This window comes from Uloborus diversus, chromosome 2 (assembly GCF_026930045.1).
Source record: "Uloborus diversus isolate 005 chromosome 2, Udiv.v.3.1, whole genome shotgun sequence".
Classification (NCBI taxonomy): Eukaryota; Metazoa; Arthropoda; class Arachnida; order Araneae; family Uloboridae; genus Uloborus; species Uloborus diversus.
The window spans coordinates 115,465,731-115,488,372 of record NC_072732.1 but is presented as its reverse complement, the minus strand read 5'-3'; positions in this window follow the sequence as shown (position 1 = coordinate 115,488,372).

Sequence of the window (22,642 nt, the reverse complement as noted above, 5' to 3'; positions counted from 1 at the left end):
TTGCTTGTATTGTCATCAAATAGTTTTAAGTTTTTGCTTCTAAAATACAAAATGTGAAACTTGATTGGAAATTATAAAAAAATCCAATGCCATAATCCGATAAATATAAACTTTTTTCCGATAAATTTGAACCAGAGTATGCTTATCATTCAAAAATAACAATTTTGAACGAAGGCCTTTGCCGTTTAATTCAGATGTGTGTTGCAAAATTATTTGTACCATCTAAACATCTTCGTAACACAGCAATTTCATCAAAACCACGCCTTCTGGTATTTTAAATGTTTCATTCAGACAAAAGGCATTGTCTAAACGGAGAAATCACTTCAACGCACACAACCAATACCCTTTATCTCAGAGAGATACTGGACATTAATCAGCCCCCCAAGATCTAGCTGGGTGATTAAATTTGCGTTTCCACTGCTTTATAATATCAGCATACAGGTGAACACAGAGGAACAGTGGCTGCTAGGGCTCATCATCTATCTGACGATTAATTCTACTCCGTTGTTCGCTATTCCACTAGCTATTCTCGAAGGAGATTAGCTCGTGGAGACTGTATCGGGCCTTCGATTTGTGGTCATGATTGTGAACTGGGATCTCGAGTTTGTGCTTTAAATGACCTGATTAAGACGAGGTATTAAGATTTATCTGAATGGCCCATGAATGCAATAGCAGTTCATTTGATGCTAGGATATTCGTCACCTTACATCTTGTTAATTCCGTCAGCTATTGCGTTTGTTGTTTTAGGGGGTGCAATACTTGTCATTTCATAAAGTATTAATATTCACGTACACTCTCTCGTCGAGGCAAGGTACCAAACAAAGACAACTCATGAGAAAATTATCTATATCACTTTTGAAAGTTTGTTAATAACTGAAAGTCATGATATTAAATTTCATGACTTTTATTATTTTTCACTAATGAAGCGCCGATTTTTCAGCAAAAGACGAAATTTATTTATGGCTTCTAAGTTAAGAACATGAACGATTTCTGCAAAAATCCACCGGGTATCATTTGATCAACATTTTTCATAACTTGAATTTAACATAACCTTTGGCAATTTCATAACCTCTAGCTCTGTTATTTCAGACAATCATTAAAAGTTAAATTACAGTACTTTAAGCTAAAAATGTTAAAATAAGTGCAGTCAATAGGCACAGATAAAAAGAGTTAAAATAGTCAGCCCGGTTTAAAAAGCAATCGCCCCCTTCGTCAGAGGGGGCGTGTACAGACATTTTGGGGCTCATTACAAATTACTTTTACGGGCCCCCCTTCATACTGTTTACTCCTACGTCCCTACTTACATTTAACCCCTCCTACATCCCTCTCCTACATTTTTTTATTAAATTAAAAAAAAAAAAATATTTTTGCGAGTTAGTTCTAAAGTAGACAATGGGGCACTTGTGAAAAGAACATCTAGGGGCACAAGTAAATATTCGAAACTTGAATTCTTACTTTTTAAAAATGCATTTAAAAAATTCCATGTATTTTACTCCAGCATGTTGGTTTTGAGTTGTTTTTCACTATTTTAATTTTGAGGCTTTCTGAAAACAATGCAAATACCATGATTGCCTTTATGCTAGAGCGATTAAAGTTAAGTATTGGAGAATGCTTCTTTTTTTCTTCTTAGCATCGAAATTCATAGCAAAAGAATCAGATTTCACAAAAATGGCTTGAAGATACGCAATGTAGGTAAGTAGTACAGTATTGCCGAACCGAATTTCAACACAAGCCATTAAATGTTTTTTCCGGTTTATATTCCTCTTGGTAAACATTGTCAATTTTCTCAAAACGACAAATTTGATAACTTTTTCCTTCCTCCAACCGATGAAAATTTATTCAATTGTTAATTAGTCAAATTTTTTATTGTGATATAAAAATAAGAGGAAAAGGGGGCTCATGTGAACACGGGGCACATGTGAACATGGTATGTTTTAATATGATCACTTCAAGCAAAAAATCTGGAAACTTTCTCAAATAAGGACAGTACTAGTTGTACATGAAAATACAAGTTGTACCTCTTGGACAAACATTTAGAGCATTGCGCCATTTTATGTTTCTGTTTTAGCAACATATTTGTTTTAACAGGTGTGGAAAAAATTTATCAATGTCTTCCTCACGTGATAACATTTTTAAAACTAACTTCTAATCTAAATCTAAGTATTACGAACCATTATATGAACATTCAAGTAAATTTTTGACAATGTTTAAATTTTTTTATTATATTTAAAAAAATTATTTTTGCGAGTTAGCTCTAAAGCAGACAATGGCGAACTTGTGAATAGAACATCTAGGGGCACAAGTAAACAGTTCTCATTGCCGCTCTCTGTACTATTATTATTAGTATAGGATATTGTAAGTGTTAAAAAATGTAAATACTTATAATTATTATTTTCCAAAAATTGATTCGCAAATTTATCACTAATTGTTATTAATATGATTAAATATTTATTTATTTATGTTTATTTTTTTATTTCTTAATTTTTTTGTTACTATATGGTTGATCAATAATTTAGTGTTATATAATGCTTACAGGACATAATAATACTGTTACAAATCCTTTAAATAGTAATTATTGTAGTAACGTAACCTGTAAATAGTTTCCCGTAATGAATATACAACCCCTTTTTCATATGGCTAAAGTATACGACCCCTCTATTTCCTTTTTGTTCGTTGATAAAATTTGATAACGGTCTACGCATTTCGCGAAGAGGTAAGAATGTTGTGGAAAATTCTTTTCGGTGTATAAAAGCCGTTAGCGATGGATATACAGGGGAGTTTCGATTCAGATTTGTGCTGAGTGTGTATTTGCTCTGTTTATAGCGAGGCATTTCGCTGTGTTGTTTTCGTATTTGGAAGTAAATACGTGTGTAAACGTTGAGTTTACGGTGTTGTGTGATAATTGCTTAATTACTGATGAATAATTTAGCAGTTGTTGAAGATCTTTCCTGTACATAGTGTAAATAAATTTCCTGTGTTTTTATCAAGAACTGTGTCTTCATTTCAAGAAAGTGGAAGTCGCACCGAATCCGTTACAATTTGGCGCCCAACGTGGGGCTTCTTCTGGACTTTCTTGGAGTAAGTGTGACTTTGGACATTTTTTCGTAAAGACTTTTTTTGAATTAGGACTTTATTTTTATGGTGATTACTCGCGCAATGGATGAACAATTAAAACAACTTCTTGACGCAATCACCTCTGTGAAAAATGATATGGCGGCTAATCAAAACCAATTGAAAAGTGATTTAACGGTGCTGAAAAATGACCTAGTTTCTAATCAAGAGGAAATTAAAAACGATCTTACTTCGGTAAAGACTGTGATGGAAAATAAATTTAATGAGATAGAGCATCGAGTTGATGCTATTGAAGGAAAGTTTGAGGCAGTTGAAGGCCGATTCATCGCAGTGGAAAATAAAATCGAAGAGAAATTTGAAGAAAAATTAAGTTCCGTTGAAGGCCGATGCAATGCTGTAGAAAATAAACTGGAAGAAGAAGATAGAAAATTTCATCAACTTAAAGAAGACATCTTTAAAGGCCTGGAAAGGAGATTGGCGACCGCGGAAAGCAACTCTGTACAGTTTGGCGCTCCCACATCGGTTGCTCGACCGTCCATTAAACTTGCCACATTTGATGGGAAAAGTTCGTGGCAGGTGTACAAGACCCAATTCATGATAGTGGCGGAAGCGAACGGATGGGACTCTGCTACCAAGGCCTGCCATCTTGCAGCATCCCTGAGAGGTGACGCAGCGGACATTCTTCAGACCCTTCCGGACAGCCAGCGCCTGGATTTCGCCGCCCTCACATCTGCGTTGGAGCTTCGCTTCGGTGAGAAGTGCCAGAAAGATTTCAGCCGACTCCAGTTGAAGTCCCGTTTCCAGAAAACCGGGGAAACCCTGCAAGAGCTAGCGGCGGACGTCGAGAGACTGTCTCATCTTGCTTTTTGCGACTGTCCTGCGGATGTTCGAGACAACCTGGCACTCAACTACTACATCGACGGGGTTCGAGATCCGGAAATCCAGAAAGCTCTACGGATGGCGGATGTCAAAGACCTGAGTTCTGCTGTAGTGTATGCGATGAAGTTGGAGGCCGCCCAGCAAGCAACCCGCAAAGATCGCCATTCAGTCCGCGGCGTGAAAACTGATGAGTCTGATCCGGTTTCGTCACGCTTTGCTGAACTGGAAAAGCAAATAAAAGATATTGCAGGGATCCTCAAAAGGACTTCGGCTCCCAAGTACCAAAATGGACAATCAATTAAGTGTTGGAAATGTGGCGGCGAGGGTCACTTACGAAGAAACTGTGAAGCTCGCCAAGAAACCAGAGGGAAGAGCCAGGTCCAGGAAAACTAAGCCATGGCAATCTCGCGGGGCGGAGGTCGCCAAATTGGAATGAGCCCCATCTTAAAGTTTTCCAGATTTCATCGACGAGTGGCGGCAGTAATGGACTGTTTGTTTACGCATATGTAAACGGGTCTCCCTGCGAACTGATTATTGACACTGGAGCCAATGTTACAATCATTAGAACAGATGTGGCTCGTCAATTTGGACTCAACATTCTATGGACGCCGCCCTGCGTTACCCTCCAAACTGTGACAGGTGACAAGATCGAGATTGAAGGTAAAGTGAACTTAGAAATTGTGTTTGGAAATGCCACTTACCATCATACGGCATTCGTTGCTGCTATCACAGACCCCTTCATTCTCGGATTGGACTTTTTAAAGAAATATGACTTCAACCTCGACTTCAAGACTAATGAGCTGCACTCGATAAGAGAAGACATAGCCGTTTTCCCCGCAGAAAGTGATGTAAAATCCGCTCATCAAATAATAGCCCAAACAGATTTATCGATTCCCTCAAGGTCAGAATCATTAATACCTGGCTCCATTGAAGAAAGCAATAGTTTTCGATTTGGACTCGTTGAATACCCCAACCTAAACAATAACCTAAAAGGAGTGCTGGTAGCATCTACGCTTGTGGACCTTTCTAAGGATGTAATTCCTGTAAGAGTCGCCAACGTGAGTAAAAGGCCAAGGAATATTCGGAAAGGTGAAGTGTTAGCAACTTGTACTCCAGTAAACTGCATCATTAGAAGAATCAATTCCCCCGAAACTGTCTTCTGAGTCCTTGACATCGAAGTTAATTGGGAGTGCGCCATTATCGAAAGATCAAAGAACTGCTGCGGAGCAATTGGTGGACGACTTCAAGCATCTGTTTTCATCTACATCGGAGGATGTGGGCAGGACGAATTTAACGCAGCATCGGATCTACACTGGAGAACACCCCCCTATTAAACAGCATCCAAGACGACTACCGTTCGCCAAGAAGGAAGAGGTTGAGACCCTCCTGAAAGAGATGAAGGAGAATGATGTAATCGAACCTTCTTCCAGTCCTTGGGCCTCTCCCATCGTCTTAGTCCGAAAGAAAGATGGCTCCACCAGATTTTGTGTCGATTACCGACGGCTGAATGAAATCACCAAGAAAGACAGTTACCCTCTTCCACGGATAGACGACACCTTGGACACTCTTTCCGGACACAAGTGGTTTTCGACCCTGGACTTGAAGAACGGCTACTGGCAGGTTGAGATACACCCTGATGACCGAGAGAAGACAGCGTTTACAACTGGACAAGGCTTATGGCAGTTTAAAGTGATGCCCTTCGGCCTCTGCAATGCACCAGCTACGTTCGAGCGTCTTATGGAGACAGTGTTAAGAGGACTCTCTTACGAATCCTGTCTGGTCTACTTAGACGATATCATCATCGTGGGACGCAGCTTTGAAGAACATCTGGCAAATCTTAGGAAGGTGCTGCAAAGGCTTAAGGAAGCCAATCTGAAGTTAAGTCCGTCCAAATGTAATTTGTTCCGCCGGGAAGTGAACTATCTTGGTCACATCATCTCTTCTGAGGGTGTGCAAACCGATCCAGAGAAGGTATCTGCGGTCAAGAGTTGGAGTCATCCCGAAAACATCCATCAGCTGCGAAGTTTCCTGGGGCTCTGCACGTACTATAGGAAGTTTGTGAAGGGTTTTTCCAACATTGCACGACCTTTGCATAAGCTGACGGAGATCAAGCAAAAGTTTGAATGGTCCAAAGAATGCGAAGATGCATTTCTACGACTGAAGGAGGCTTTAACATCAACGCCTATCCTCGCCTATCCTCAGCCTGAAAAACCCTTCATCCTGGACACTGATGCGAGCAACGAGGGCATCGGAGCTGTTTTATCCCTAGAAATTGACGGAGATGAACATGTCATCGCTTACTGGAGCAAATGCTTATCAAAGTCGGAGCGAAATTACTGCGTCACCAGAAAGGAGTTACTGGCCATAGTGAAAGCTGTAGAACACTTCCATCATTACCTCTACGGCCGAAAATTTCTGCTTCGGACAGATCATGCCTCGTTAACTTGGCTTTTGAACTTCAGGAATCCAAAAGGCCAGATAGCCAGGTGGATACAGTGGCTCCAGAAATATGACATGGAGATCAAGCATCGAAAAGGGTTATCTCACGGTAATGCTGACGCTTTATCAAGTAGACCCTGTCCTGAGAACTGCCACTATTGTTCCCGAATCGAGAAACAGTATGGACCGACTAGCCCTACCGCCTATCAGGTGACAGTGACTCCTATATCATCAGAACCTGATCCATGGAGTGACGACCAAGTTCGAAAAGATCAACTTGAAGACCCCGACATAAAACCAATTTTGGAGTTCATGGAAAGTGACAGTCGGCGACCTAGCTGGCAGGACGTTTCCATCTTTAGTCCTGCAACAAAAAGATACTGGGCTTTATGGAATTCACTCCATTTACGGAACGGCGTACTGTACCGAAAATGGGAATCTGATGACGGCAAAACGTCTAGGTGGCAGTTACTACTTCCCCGATCAAGGATTTCAGATGTTCTGAAAGAAATACATAGTAGTGCGACTGGAGGACATTTTGGTGTCTTGAAAACCCTTAATAAAGTTCGGGAGCGCTTCTTCTGGAGCAAGGCGAAGGATGACGTGGAGAAGTGGTGCCATTCTTGTGACGCCTGTGCTGCTCGTAAAGGACCGAAGAAGAGAAGCAGAGGGAAGCTACATCTGTACAACGTTGGAGCTCCTTTCGAACGAATTGGGATCGACATCCTGGGTCCTCTACCAAGAACTGCTGATGGGAACAAATACGTTCTTGTTTCCATCGACTATTTCACGAAATGGCCCGAAGCGTATCCCATTCCAGATCAAGAAGCTACCACCGTAGCAGAGACTCTAGTCGAACATTGGATCTCGAGATATGGAACACCTTTGCAGATTCATTCCGACCAAGGGAGGAATTTCATCTCTGCTGTTTTTAAGGGCCTATGTCAAATTCTCGGAATTGAGAAAACTAGGACAACACCACTACACCCACAATCGGACGGCATGGTGGAGAGATTTAACCGCACAATCCTGAATAATCTCTCACTTATGGTCTCCAGAAATCAACAGGATTGGGACAAGAAGCTGCCTTTGTTCCTGCTGGCCTACCGCAGTGCTGTCCACGAGACTACCGGATATGCCCCATCTCAGATGCTCTTCGGACGAGAGCTTCGGCTACCTTGTGATCTCGTCTTCGGTCGTCCTCCGGATGCGCCTGCATCGCCTGAGGAGTACATCCAGGATCTCCAGGCCCGGTTGGAAGACGTTCATAACTTCGCACGAGAGCGAATCAACATCGCGGCGGAGAAGATGAAGACCCGATACGACACAAGGTCTACTGGACATGAATTCAACGAAGGCGACAAGGTTTGGTTATGGAATCCGATCCGACGGAAAGGTCTGTCACCCAAATTGCAGTCGCATTGGGATGGACCCTACAAAGTCCTTAACCGACTGAATGACGTCGTAGTGAGGATCCAAAAATCACCTAATGCAAAACCTAGGGTTGTACATTATGATCGGTTAGCCCCATACTATGGCCATAGTTCATGAGTATTACGTAAACAACCATGGTTGATAACATAAAAGTTGTAGATAATTTTTTTGCTTTTAATGTTTAGTAATATTTCTTGTTATTATTGTGTTTCCTAAGCATTATTGGTTATTATTTAATGTGTGTATTTGTGAACATGTGATAGAAGTTTGGCACCCTTTCTGGGGATTGTACTGCCCGGGACGTGCAGTCCTTAGGAAGGGGGCAATGTTACAAATCCTGTAAATAGTAATTATTGTAGTAACGTAACCTGTAAATAGTTTCCCGTAATGAATATACAACCCCTTTTTCATATGGCTAAAGTATACGACCCCTCTATTTCCTTTTTGTTCGTTGATAAAATTTGATAACGGTCTACGCATTTCGCGAAGAGGTAAGAATGTTGTGGAAAATTCTTTTCGGTGTATAAAAGCCGTTAGCGATGGATATACAGGGGAGTTTCGATTCAGATTTGTGCTGAGTGTGTATTTGCTCTGTTTATAGCGAGGCATTTCGCTGTGTTGTTTTCGTATTTGGAAGTAAATACGTGTGTAAACGTTGAGTTTACGGTGTTGTGTGATAATTGCTTAATTACTGATGAATAATTTAGCAGTTGTTGAAGATCTTTCCTGTACATAGTGTAAATAAATTTCCTGTGTTTTTATCAAGAACTGTGTCTTCATTTCAAGAAAGTGGAAGTCGCACCGAATCCGTTACAATTTGGCGCCCAACGTGGGGCTTCTTCTGGACTTTCTTGGAGTAAGTGTGACTTTGGACATTTTTTCGTAAAGACTTTTTTTGAATTAGGACTTTATTTTTATGGTGATTACTCGCGCAATGGATGAACAATTAAAACAACTTCTTGACGCAATCACCTCTGTGAAAAATGATATGGCGGCTAATCAAAACCAATTGAAAAGTGATTTAACGGTGCTGAAAAATGACCTAGTTTCTAATCAAGAGGAAATTAAAAACGATCTTACTTCGGTAAAGACTGTGATGGAAAATAAATTTAATGAGATAGAGCATCGAGTTGATGCTATTGAAGGAAAGTTTGAGGCAGTTGAAGGCCGATTCATCGCAGTGGAAAATAAAATCGAAGAGAAATTTGAAGAAAAATTAAGTTCCGTTGAAGGCCGATGCAATGCTGTAGAAAATAAACTGGAAGAAGAAGATAGAAAATTTCATCAACTTAAAGAAGACATCTTTAAAGGCCTGGAAAGGAGATTGGCGACCGCGGAAAGCAACTCTGTACAGTTTGGCGCTCCCACATCGGTTGCTCGACCGTCCATTAAACTTGCCACATTTGATGGGAAAAGTTCGTGGCAGGTGTACAAGACCCAATTCATGATAGTGGCGGAAGCGAACGGATGGGACTCTGCTACCAAGGCCTGCCATCTTGCAGCATCCCTGAGAGGTGACGCAGCGGACATTCTTCAGACCCTTCCGGACAGCCAGCGCCTGGATTTCGCCGCCCTCACATCTGCGTTGGAGCTTCGCTTCGGTGAGAAGTGCCAGAAAGATTTCAGCCGACTCCAGTTGAAGTCCCGTTTCCAGAAAACCGGGGAAACCCTGCAAGAGCTAGCGGCGGACGTCGAGAGACTGTCTCATCTTGCTTTTTGCGACTGTCCTGCGGATGTTCGAGACAACCTGGCACTCAACTACTACATCGACGGGGTTCGAGATCCGGAAATCCAGAAAGCTCTACGGATGGCGGATGTCAAAGACCTGAGTTCTGCTGTAGTGTATGCGATGAAGTTGGAGGCCGCCCAGCAAGCAACCCGCAAAGATCGCCATTCAGTCCGCGGCGTGAAAACTGATGAGTCTGATCCGGTTTCGTCACGCTTTGCTGAACTGGAAAAGCAAATAAAAGATATTGCAGGGATCCTCAAAAGGACTTCGGCTCCCAAGTACCAAAATGGACAATCAATTAAGTGTTGGAAATGTGGCGGCGAGGGTCACTTACGAAGAAACTGTGAAGCTCGCCAAGAAACCAGAGGGAAGAGCCAGGTCCAGGAAAACTAAGCCATGGCAATCTCGCGGGGCGGAGGTCGCCAAATTGGAATGAGCCCCATCTTAAAGTTTTCCAGATTTCATCGACGAGTGGCGGCAGTAATGGACTGTTTGTTTACGCATATGTAAACGGGTCTCCCTGCGAACTGATTATTGACACTGGAGCCAATGTTACAATCATTAGAACAGATGTGGCTCGTCAATTTGGACTCAACATTCTATGGACGCCGCCCTGCGTTACCCTCCAAACTGTGACAGGTGACAAGATCGAGATTGAAGGTAAAGTGAACTTAGAAATTGTGTTTGGAAATGCCACTTACCATCATACGGCATTCGTTGCTGCTATCACAGACCCCTTCATTCTCGGATTGGACTTTTTAAAGAAATATGACTTCAACCTCGACTTCAAGACTAATGAGCTGCACTCGATAAGAGAAGACATAGCCGTTTTCCCCGCAGAAAGTGATGTAAAATCCGCTCATCAAATAATAGCCCAAACAGATTTATCGATTCCCTCAAGGTCAGAATCATTAATACCTGGCTCCATTGAAGAAAGCAATAGTTTTCGATTTGGACTCGTTGAATACCCCAACCTAAACAATAACCTAAAAGGAGTGCTGGTAGCATCTACGCTTGTGGACCTTTCTAAGGATGTAATTCCTGTAAGAGTCGCCAACGTGAGTAAAAGGCCAAGGAATATTCGGAAAGGTGAAGTGTTAGCAACTTGTACTCCAGTAAACTGCATCATTAGAAGAATCAATTCCCCCGAAACTGTCTTCTGAGTCCTTGACATCGAAGTTAATTGGGAGTGCGCCATTATCGAAAGATCAAAGAACTGCTGCGGAGCAATTGGTGGACGACTTCAAGCATCTGTTTTCATCTACATCGGAGGATGTGGGCAGGACGAATTTAACGCAGCATCGGATCTACACTGGAGAACACCCCCCTATTAAACAGCATCCAAGACGACTACCGTTCGCCAAGAAGGAAGAGGTTGAGACCCTCCTGAAAGAGATGAAGGAGAATGATGTAATCGAACCTTCTTCCAGTCCTTGGGCCTCTCCCATCGTCTTAGTCCGAAAGAAAGATGGCTCCACCAGATTTTGTGTCGATTACCGACGGCTGAATGAAATCACCAAGAAAGACAGTTACCCTCTTCCACGGATAGACGACACCTTGGACACTCTTTCCGGACACAAGTGGTTTTCGACCCTGGACTTGAAGAACGGCTACTGGCAGGTTGAGATACACCCTGATGACCGAGAGAAGACAGCGTTTACAACTGGACAAGGCTTATGGCAGTTTAAAGTGATGCCCTTCGGCCTCTGCAATGCACCAGCTACGTTCGAGCGTCTTATGGAGACAGTGTTAAGAGGACTCTCTTACGAATCCTGTCTGGTCTACTTAGACGATATCATCATCGTGGGACGCAGCTTTGAAGAACATCTGGCAAATCTTAGGAAGGTGCTGCAAAGGCTTAAGGAAGCCAATCTGAAGTTAAGTCCGTCCAAATGTAATTTGTTCCGCCGGGAAGTGAACTATCTTGGTCACATCATCTCTTCTGAGGGTGTGCAAACCGATCCAGAGAAGGTATCTGCGGTCAAGAGTTGGAGTCATCCCGAAAACATCCATCAGCTGCGAAGTTTCCTGGGGCTCTGCACGTACTATAGGAAGTTTGTGAAGGGTTTTTCCAACATTGCACGACCTTTGCATAAGCTGACGGAGATCAAGCAAAAGTTTGAATGGTCCAAAGAATGCGAAGATGCATTTCTACGACTGAAGGAGGCTTTAACATCAACGCCTATCCTCGCCTATCCTCAGCCTGAAAAACCCTTCATCCTGGACACTGATGCGAGCAACGAGGGCATCGGAGCTGTTTTATCCCTAGAAATTGACGGAGATGAACATGTCATCGCTTACTGGAGCAAATGCTTATCAAAGTCGGAGCGAAATTACTGCGTCACCAGAAAGGAGTTACTGGCCATAGTGAAAGCTGTAGAACACTTCCATCATTACCTCTACGGCCGAAAATTTCTGCTTCGGACAGATCATGCCTCGTTAACTTGGCTTTTGAACTTCAGGAATCCAAAAGGCCAGATAGCCAGGTGGATACAGTGGCTCCAGAAATATGACATGGAGATCAAGCATCGAAAAGGGTTATCTCACGGTAATGCTGACGCTTTATCAAGTAGACCCTGTCCTGAGAACTGCCACTATTGTTCCCGAATCGAGAAACAGTATGGACCGACTAGCCCTACCGCCTATCAGGTGACAGTGACTCCTATATCATCAGAACCTGATCCATGGAGTGACGACCAAGTTCGAAAAGATCAACTTGAAGACCCCGACATAAAACCAATTTTGGAGTTCATGGAAAGTGACAGTCGGCGACCTAGCTGGCAGGACGTTTCCATCTTTAGTCCTGCAACAAAAAGATACTGGGCTTTATGGAATTCACTCCATTTACGGAACGGCGTACTGTACCGAAAATGGGAATCTGATGACGGCAAAACGTCTAGGTGGCAGTTACTACTTCCCCGATCAAGGATTTCAGATGTTCTGAAAGAAATACATAGTAGTGCGACTGGAGGACATTTTGGTGTCTTGAAAACCCTTAATAAAGTTCGGGAGCGCTTCTTCTGGAGCAAGGCGAAGGATGACGTGGAGAAGTGGTGCCATTCTTGTGACGCCTGTGCTGCTCGTAAAGGACCGAAGAAGAGAAGCAGAGGGAAGCTACATCTGTACAACGTTGGAGCTCCTTTCGAACGAATTGGGATCGACATCCTGGGTCCTCTACCAAGAACTGCTGATGGGAACAAATACGTTCTTGTTTCCATCGACTATTTCACGAAATGGCCCGAAGCGTATCCCATTCCAGATCAAGAAGCTACCACCGTAGCAGAGACTCTAGTCGAACATTGGATCTCGAGATATGGAACACCTTTGCAGATTCATTCCGACCAAGGGAGGAATTTCATCTCTGCTGTTTTTAAGGGCCTATGTCAAATTCTCGGAATTGAGAAAACTAGGACAACACCACTACACCCACAATCGGACGGCATGGTGGAGAGATTTAACCGCACAATCCTGAATAATCTCTCACTTATGGTCTCCAGAAATCAACAGGATTGGGACAAGAAGCTGCCTTTGTTCCTGCTGGCCTACCGCAGTGCTGTCCACGAGGCTACCGGATATGCCCCATCTCAGATGCTCTTCGGACGAGAGCTTCGGCTACCTTGTGATCTCGTCTTCGGTCGTCCTCCGGATGCGCCTGCATCGCCTGAGGAGTACATCCAGGATCTCCAGGCCCGGTTGGAAGACGTTCATAACTTCGCACGAGAGCGAATCAACATCGCGGCGGAGAAGATGAAGACCCGATACGACACAAGGTCTACTGGACATGAATTCAACGAAGGCGACAAGGTTTGGTTATGGAATCCGATCCGACGGAAAGGTCTGTCACCCAAATTGCAGTCGCATTGGGATGGACCCTACAAAGTCCTTAACCGACTGAATGACGTCGTAGTGAGGATCCAAAAATCACCTAATGCAAAACCTAGGGTTGTACATTATGATCGGTTAGCCCCATACTATGGCCATAGTTCATGAGTATTACGTAAACAACCATGGTTGATAACATAAAAGTTGTAGATAATTTTTTTGCTTTTAATGTTTAGTAATATTTCTTGTTATTATTGTGTTTCCTAAGCATTATTGGTTATTATTTAATGTGTGTATTTGTGAACATGTGATAGAAGTTTGGCACCCTTTCTGGGGATTGTACTGCCCGGGACGTGCAGTCCTTAGGAAGGGGGCAATGTTACAAATCCTGTAAATAGTAATTATTGTAGTAACGTAACCTGTAAATAGTTTCCCGTAATGAATATACAACCCCTTTTTCATATGGCTAAAGTATACGACCCCTCTATTTCCTTTTTGTTCGTTGATAAAATTTGATAACGGTCTACGCATTTCGCGAAGAGGTAAGAATGTTGTGGAAAATTCTTTTCGGTGTATAAAAGCCGTTAGCGATGGATATACAGGGGAGTTTCGATTCAGATTTGTGCTGAGTGTGTATTTGCTCTGTTTATAGCGAGGCATTTCGCTGTGTTGTTTTCGTATTTGGAAGTAAATACGTGTGTAAACGTTGAGTTTACGGTGTTGTGTGATAATTGCTTAATTACTGATGAATAATTTAGCAGTTGTTGAAGATCTTTCCTGTACATAGTGTAAATAAATTTCCTGTGTTTTTATCAAGAACTGTGTCTTCATTTCAAGAAAGTGGAAGTCGCACCGAATCCGTTACAATACAAAAAATATTTTTATTTAATTAAAAACTGAAGTTCAAAACCATTTTAAAATGCATTATCAAACAGTGTATGAAGCTTAAAAGCAAAATATATATAGAATAATCTATAAATAATCAAACGTTATTTGTATTATGTAGTGATATAAGTTTTTTTCTATTCTATTTAGAGATTAGAACACACTACGAGACTTTAGAATTCGACAGTGGGTAGTTATATATTCGGAGAAAAATGTTTTCTTAGTTGAATAATTACTGTACAATTGGAAACTGACGCAGTATAGGTTACAAATCTGTCAACGTATTTGTTATTTAAGTACATGTTTCATGTTGAAGAATTTTCCTTTAAAATATGATGCTTCTCCTGAAGTTTTTAATCGTGTTCATATGTGCCTCAGGTCTGTCCACATATGCCCCCCCCCCCCCTCTAGGGGCACATGTGAACAACTGCAGACATTTTTTTTTAAAAAACCATAAGGTAAAGAAATATTTTTTTAAAAAATCCCAAAAAATGCACGACACGAAGAAAAGTGTATTCAATCATGGGGACAATTTTGCGTTGAGAAGTTCGTAATATTTTTTGAAAAATCAAGAAATGAAAAGAAAAATTGCTCACATGTTCTCCTACGTAATAGAGTTAGCTACCCATAAACGATAAAACGTTTTTATATTTTTTATTTTTATTTATTTATATTATTTATTTATTTATTCATTCATTTTTTTGAAAAATGCTACTTGTAAAAATTTTATTTTTGTTCATAACTAGCGAAAAATATTATTTTGTTAATTTCTATTTCTATAAAAAAAATTATGCACTTTATCGCTATTACTTTAATGTAAATCATCTTTCTCCCGGATGTTTTATTCTACATTAATGGACTTCCTTAAAGAATATTGTTACAGATATTTTTGTTCAAGAGCCTAAGAAAGTTGTTAAATTTATTTTTATTTTAAGACGATTATTCTGAGCTGTGCCAAGTATGATATGATGGGATTATTTTTATAGCGTTGCGATTTATTCTCAGTTAGAAAGTCTTAAAAATGAAAGTGTAATGTTTTATGGCAGAAAGAACCTCTATATCTCTGCAAATAAAAATATTCCTGAAAATTGTACCTAATAACGAAAATTGAAGAAAGGGCAAAGGAGTATGTAACATACAATATAAATTTCTAACTTGTGCATCGCAACTTACAAAACTTTATAAATAAGTTTTAAGCAGGGCTGCGGAGTCGGAAGGAAAATGGCCGACTCCGACCCCGACTCCTGGATTTTGAAACGCCCGACTCCGACTCCAACTCCGACTCCGGATTTTTTTTTTTAATTTTTTTAATTGTATTTTTTAAACTCCCTCTCTCCATTCAAGGGAAGGGGGAAAACCTCTTAACAGAGATTGAAATATTAATTCCTTTTTATGAAAATTTAGCATTTTGTTTTTTATTGTAAACCCAAGACGTCATACAACGTTAGAAATTCAATTTAAAAATCAAACTTTCCAATAGTTACGAGTTAAAAAGTGAGATGACTTAAAAATCAATTTTAAAAATTTTGAAAATGATTATCTGTAATTTGCCCCCCTTTAATGTTTAACAAATATATATTGATCAAATCGTGTGCTTTCAATTTTTGAAAGCTGTAACTTGAGAGAAAAAAACTTTTTTTCTAAATCCAAGTTCTTGAGAGGGAGTGGTTTGCCCCTGGTGACATCCATCTGGTAGATGACACCCAAAGTTAATTTCAGAGTTTATAAAAAATATAAATACTTTAATTCTGAAAATTTTCACGAATATATTTTAAATTATATTTCATCAATAAAATTTCAACGAAAGTAGGGCACATATGCGTCAGGAGCTAATTTTACACAAAACGCGGCGGTATACAAATTTGTACGAATAGCTTTTAATATACCTATTTTTCTTCTTCGCTAAATTTTTAATTTAAATTTTATTGGCTGCTTTAGAATTAACCTAAATATGAAGATTTTAAGATTAACTGCAATTCTTGAGTGTTGTAATCAAGTAATTTTTTACACTTATTTTGTTCCATACTTTTTAGTGAGAACCAAGCTTACAGAAATAGTCTTAATAAAGAAAAAAACATTAGATTATTTCATCGAATCTTTTGGATTCGTGCTTTCGAGCCAGAACTTCTTTGAATTTGCCGATCACACTTAAACGTTTCAACCTTAGCTACAGGCGTCGACTTACTAATTTGTTACGTTTCTTTTACTATTTTAAACTGAGATAGAACAAAACACTATATTTCTATTTTTATTTGAAAGTGATTACTTGAAAATGTTATTCAACAAAACCGTTTGCTGATAGTTGCTATTAGTTAAGTTAAAAAGCAAGCAAACTAGGGGACGGCTACAGAAAGTTCGGTAAGCATTCAAGCTAGCTGATTGCCATAATGGCAGTTATTTTCTCATTAGTATCTTTTTATACATGTAATCGAACCAATTGGTAATCAATTTTTAAAAAATGCAAGGAGAGTCAGTGAAAAGGAAAGAAAAAAAGAAGCCCGGAGTCGGAGTCGGCATGTTTTCCAACGACTCCGACTCCTTTATTCCAAAATCAACTCCACAGCCCTGGTTTTAAGCATCCAATAAATCTTAAAATGATCTTAAAAACGGTATTTTTGCAAGTACCTTTTGGGTTAATTGTTGAAAACATAAAGTGAATACACTTCTGTGGAAAATATATCACCTATAAAAATAGTGTATTTCACTACGCAAATGGTTTTAAATTAGCATCCAGCCTATCCATAAAACGTAGCTTTGTATGACATTACCTGACACAAAAATATTTTACTAGTTTGCGCATAATTTAATCATATGCAATAATATTGACCAAAAAAAAATTAATATTTAAAATTTCGATTCTTGAGTTTTCAATCATTTTCTTGAAAAAAAAATACTCCTTTAAATATCATACTTATTTATCAGCACACTTGAGTACCATTACTCTTCTTGCCTGCTGGATTTTAATATTTCATAATTTGCGTAAGAAAGTATACCACCCAAAAAATCAAAGTTTGAGAGAAGGGGAGATCGGAGCTACTCTTGACATTTTTGTCATTTTGATATTAGCGTAAGATTTGAATTGATGTGATACATTTAATACTTCATTTCTTTAATGTAAATCTTGTGCAATATATTTATAAAACATTTATCAACATTTTAATCGTTTTTCGTGACATAACGTGGAATTTGCGTAGCCTCTACGTTTGTCTCAACTTGTCCCGTAGCGGGGCTAGTAGTGACATGCTTGAAGCACTTCGTGTGACACTCAAAGAACGCGTACAAATACCTTGTTACATGTACAAAGTATGTAAGAAATACAATTAAGTATGATATTTTAAGTTAAGAATGAAAAAAAAAATTATTTATAATAATCTTAACACAAAAAGAACGCCATCATGTTTTCAATAACACCTTTAACGAAATGAAAATAAAATAATTAAATTATTTACACTTGTGATCTCTTTTTTTAGAGACACATTAAAAAACTGTCTTAATAATGAAAGCTTAAAAGTGTACCAACATTATTTTTTGGCCATATTAATCTTTGACTGATGGGTACATTGTGTAGTATGTAGGCTCATATTCTACAAGCCTACATATTTTATAATCACTCATTATCATCGCTTGTTTCAACACCCAATGTGCTGTTAATGCAAATAAAATAAGGTTTCTTTTTTTGGTACATTTGACATGAGACCAGTTTTTAAGTGTCATGCATTGTACCCAGTCTTTTACGGGTCTAGAAACTTTGTATTTCTCCAAGCAAACTAGACATAATCATTTTTTATCATCTTTGAAGCTAGCCAATTTTCTTTAGTTTTTTAATAACGTTGGTGCAATCTTTGTGCACTTTTTGGCATTTCCGTACAGTTTAAACTTTGCTTTTTCTTCTTCAATCTGTTTCTTGCGTTCTCTTACTTTTTCTTTTATTCGAAATTTTTTCTTTAGGTGCGATTGCTGAATTACAGGTTTCAAAACATTTACGAGCGGAGTGCTTACACTTTAGATTTCCAGCTTTAGGTGGCCATCTGACGCTACTACAATGCTAATGTCAACTGTCATAAACTCATCTAGTTCAATGGTCATTCATACTATTATTGACTAAATTTATTGCTCAAGTGCTGGATTTGATAACAGCTTCATAGTTATTATTTTCGCTATCATTTTATTCATCAACGCTCTCATCTGAGACGGATAATGTCCTGGGCAAGTAGTGACACTGTCGCAACGTGCCTCCCTGACTGTCACAATTAACCCCGTGTTACACCATTTTGAACTTAACTGAATAGTTTCCAAAATAGTATCATGATCAACAAATGAAATGCATAAAATAACAACTTGAAACATAGGTATTTAAATAATGTTAGGAAACTTTTCACATCTCAGTGTGTTCTTAGTGGCAACGACAACTCCAACGCAGGTCACAAAATTTACTTTTGCTGTAGAAAACACTATAATTTTTTTTTAATCTTTAAAACAGTCCAACGTTATACTTTAGGAGGCTCTATGGCACAACTTGCCTCTGGCACAACTAACCCCGGTCTTTCCTACTGCGAAATGTACTTTTACTTTCTTCTATATCTAATATATAGAAAAAGTATGGTTGCGTGTAAATTTTCGAATTTCAAATTTTGACGGATTCGAACATTTTGAAGTGTGCTGAGTCTATTTCGACCATTATTCGGAAAATATCTGTCTATCTCTGTGTCCATCCATCCGTGTGTGTGCCCGTGTATGTGTGACCCCTGTATGTGTGTAACCGGTTTTTGTGGCCGCTCTACAGCAAAAACTACTTCATGAAATCGAAAGAAATTCGGTACCTATATGTGCTCTTATGTGAACTTGTGCCCATTGGTTTTTAGTTACGAATAATTCTAAGGGGGGGGGGAGCAATGGAACGGTTTCCTGAGTTTTGCCTGCCCGCTATTCCCCAGGAACTAACTGTCGGATTCAAACAAAATTTTGCCTCTTTGTTGCCCCTAGCATGTTGATTTAATTTTGGCGTGAATAGCTCAAACGGGGACTGAGCTATCGAAAGTTTGTGTCGTCACTTGTGACTGATATATCTTAAGAAGTAATGTGAACGGAATCAAACAAAAATATATCTACAAGTAGCGTTTAAAGGGTAAAAGGGCTGATTCGATTTTGGTGTCAATAGCTGAAAAAGGGGGTGGTGTAATCATACGTTCTTTCTTTTTCATCGCAAGTGCCACATCTCAAGAAGTAATGTTACGTTCTGAATGAAATTTGGAATAAATGCGAACCTATATGAAACAAACTTTGGTTCAATTTTGGCACCAGTCGCTTTAAGGCAGGCTGATTTTTTTTTTTTTTTTTTTTTTGGTGCGAATAAAAATAGCTTTATTAATGCAACTATAGGAAAGATTAATCGTAATAGACTGTGGTGTCGTCTGCGTATTTCGTGTAATTTCAATTGTTGGGAAATTATCGGAAATATTGTTTTAACTAGCTGCGACGCCTGTCTTTGCACTGTTTAACTAGAAGATAAAAGGTACGTCAAGTGACGCGTGTTCAACAATCACGCTAAAACTAAAAATAATATATAAAATTTCCCGACAGATTGTAGAAAAATAACCAAAAAAGAAAAAATTTAAATCCCCCGATTACAGGAAAAGCCTCAAAACCAAAGTCATACTTTTATTTGTTCATATTCGTGAAAAAAATGGCAACAGATCTTTTTTAACAATGATTTTATTTTCGCCATACACTAATAATAAGACCCACCGTCGTCATTTAAGGGGACTGGGCGACGTTAAATATGCTCGTGGTCTCAATGTCCTCCAAGTGAAACGATACCTCTGGGGGTGCTAGTACCAGGTAGCTATTAGCTCTTGGACTAGTTCTAAATTCTCATTAACTGTTCGATCCGGTGATGGTGCTGTCATCTATCGGTATATAAAATAATGGAGGCAAGGCACTAGTATGCAGTCCTCGACATAAATACAGTTGTAGTCAGTTGTGACTCTTGAATAGAATAGAATAGACTAATAATAAGAGTAGACCGAGCTTCCCCAGACTTGCGATGAAAAAATTGTTTCATGGATACATCATGTGACTGGTGGAAGGCTCGGCGAAAACTTTGGCGGCATGGTTGCCAGCTGGCAGGATTATCTATAGTTTGGCACTCGGCATGTATTTTAAGACGTAATGTGTTTTTATTATTTTTTTTTTCCAAAAGCAGAGATGATTGAACTGTTTTTCTTTTAGTTATGCGTTATTTTGACGTTAGTAATTAATTTTTGATCGCAGTTTTCAGTAACTTTAATTTCATTCGGAACTACTACATTAGCGTTGGCGTTAACGTAATGGCGTAAACGTTTTGCGTTAACGCAAAAATGTACGAATCGGTATCTTAAATTGAAATTGTAGGTAAAAATCTTACCGTTTGCCGATTCTTTTTGGGCGCTTGTATCTTTAACTGCTTAGGGAGTTATTAAAATTGAATAAAGAAAATGCACAATATTATCTAAACGAAAAACTCACTATATTAACAAAATATTTACAACTTAGAATAACAAATTTACAAATCAGACTCCATAAAAGACCATTCATCCGTGTTTCATCAATTCTATTTATTTTATTTCTCGCTCGCTTTGATCGTCTGCTACGATCAATGTCCGCTGTTGCTAGGATATTTACCAGTCACATGGTTTGGTTTAAGAGCATCAAAAGGGTTGCCATAGCTCGGTCTACTCTTATTATTTATTAGTCTGCTTTTCGCTACAAATTTTAATAAAAGCATTGTTCAACAATGACCCGGAAAGCTGAGATGAAGCACTGAACAATAATTTGAATGAAGGAAAGCCTTCAAAAAATTGTAATTTTCTGTCGGAATCTAAGCATCATAATTATTAGCTATTCATTCGCAACTCCAACGAACTATAGGGGGCACTGAAGTCACTGTCTAATGGCGGACTTAAAAACTAAAACAAACGCACATGGTAACAAAGAAAATGCTAAAAGTGTTGTGATTTTTGTTCATACGTATGATTTTTTCGCTTTATTCTTTTTAAATTAATTTTCAAAGTCTTGTGGATATTCTGGCCCACGTAGAAAGAAATGAGAATTCAAGAAGCATTACTAAACGTCAAAGATTAATGCAAACTACGTAGTTCGTAGTTCTAAGCAGCTATTTCCACGATGTTGAATTCGATATTTATTAATTCTTGATAAAACTAAATAATAATTGTGGCCTGACAAGAATAACAATTAATGCTAGAAAATTCAATATGGAATTACAAATTGTTATCGAAAGAAGATGATACTTTTTTGCCTTGCTTGGCTAGCGCTTATTGTTTTCCATTTGTAGCTGAGTTATTTCTCTCGAATTCCGGAATCGGTTAATTTAAAAATTTTCTGTTTCGATTTTTCTAATTTCTGAGTTACGATTTAATTGTGTCATGTTATGCAAATCATCAACAAAATTATCACGGATATATGGTGGTAGTTTTCTTTTCAGTTGATTGACCATTATTTCTTTTCACTTTTCGAATTCTGTAATCTTACTACCATTTTATTCCACTCATGATAAGAATTAAAAATGGTTTAACTAAAAACGCGAAATCTCGCCAAGGCTACTTTGCTCGCACTATACTAAAACTATAACCCTAAACAAATTTTGCGAAACCTTTCAGCTGAGAATAAAAGGAATAAAGTAAATTCTTTCTCGGTCATTCATTTTGTTCTGCGATAATATATTCAAGAAAATATTTTGCATACTGTCCATTCCAACTAAATGCTGCTGTAAAATATGGTAAGTTTAATTAATTTAAGATTAAAAAAACCCCATATTCTTACAAATTCATACAAAACAATAAAATTTTTTACCTTGTATAACGTTATCCAAGTTTGTTAATCCAGAATTTTCGCTTTCACCAATTATTAAGGAAATAATGAAAACTAACATTATTTTGAGAAGCTCGAGAATACTACTAAGGGACGAATTAATTTCTGTAGCTGAAAGCAAACTAAGACACATCGATTGCGTTAATAAATACTCAGAACAAACTGCCTATGTTTACGTCAACAGACACACGCGGAACGCAACGTGGCAATGTTTTAGTTTCATTTGCAGTTTTGTAAATCATCGCAAGGTAGCGTATTCGAGCGCTGGAGTTCCGAATAGGGTCGTTTCAAAAATTTCAAAAGTATTTTTTTCTGAAAGAGCATGCTTAAAAACATAGGATCTGACCATTTTTAAAATAATTTGTTTAAGTTTAATATTTTTAAAAATTTACTTAAATCGGTGCGCTTTCATTGTTTACGCTTCTGTCTTGTAACGTCACAAATGATGAAATACCATTTAGTGTTGTCATTCACAGAGCAAAATATATAATTCGCATCTTTACTCACGTGTATTGG